This window comes from Ceratina calcarata, unplaced genomic scaffold (assembly GCF_001652005.2).
Source record: "Ceratina calcarata isolate Rehan_Ccalc_2016 unplaced genomic scaffold, ASM165200v1 scaffold21.2, whole genome shotgun sequence".
Classification (NCBI taxonomy): Eukaryota; Metazoa; Arthropoda; class Insecta; order Hymenoptera; family Apidae; genus Ceratina; species Ceratina calcarata.
In genome coordinates this window covers 159,428-160,159 of record NW_017142677.1, presented here as the reverse complement: position 1 = coordinate 160,159, position 732 = coordinate 159,428, and the positions used below count along the sequence as shown (strand labels likewise).

At 48.8% G+C, this 732-nt stretch overlaps 1 protein-coding gene across 5 annotated transcripts in view; it reads right to left on the bottom strand.

Annotated features, from left to right (window-relative positions):
- LOC108622188 (EGF like, fibronectin type III and laminin G domains protein pikachurin) overlaps nucleotides 1–732 on the bottom strand; it is a 116,550-nt gene that overhangs the window by 17,071 nt on the left and 98,747 nt on the right. The gene's annotated exons all lie outside the window — the stretch shown is intronic.

Below are 732 nucleotides of genomic sequence, written 5' to 3'. Positions count from 1 at the left end.
GTTGTGCCCGTGGATTTACCTCAGCGTTGGCCCGAGCGGCAACGGCTGGAGTGTCATGGCGATGTGGTGGCCATTTTGTCGTGTGAGCATAAGAGCTCTTTTTGCGTTAAGAACAGGCCTGGAAGGCGGAGGCGATAAACACAGGTATGGGCAAGGCGGCGGGTTAAAATCAGTTGGCAAAGAGCGGAATTGTCGTAACGTTCGTATTTCGGTCTCGTCAATCGGCGTGCGCGATCGGGCCGCAGCTCCCGTTTGAATTGATGGTGTGTACATTAAATTCTCGGTTCATTGTTGATTTGTCATATTTATTCGCATAATAAATTGTTACGCTTGTCGCGGCTTTTCCCTCTGAACCGTGAGGGTTTTTATGCCGCGGCAAGTGTCTTCTTGGTACCGCGGAAATGTGTCTTTGTTTGATTACCCACTCACTTACTCAATCCTTTTCCTTTAGCAGGACTCACATGGGTCAAGTTTAATTAACTTTATAAATCTCGAACATTTGGTGCTCCGGGTGAGGAGTGAGTGAGTGGGTTCGCGTGCGGCCATTTTGATGTAGGAGAGTTGCACGTGGTCGTGCGGTACTTAATGAGTTGTTGTTTCGGGCGTGGTTTACGTTGATGAACAATCGCATCGATGCGGTGATAGCTTCTTACAAGATCGTTCTTGCATTCGTGGGATAAAGGCGTCGCGCCACATTCAAGGTTCAATTGGCCGTTGTACGTAGTGTCGAGA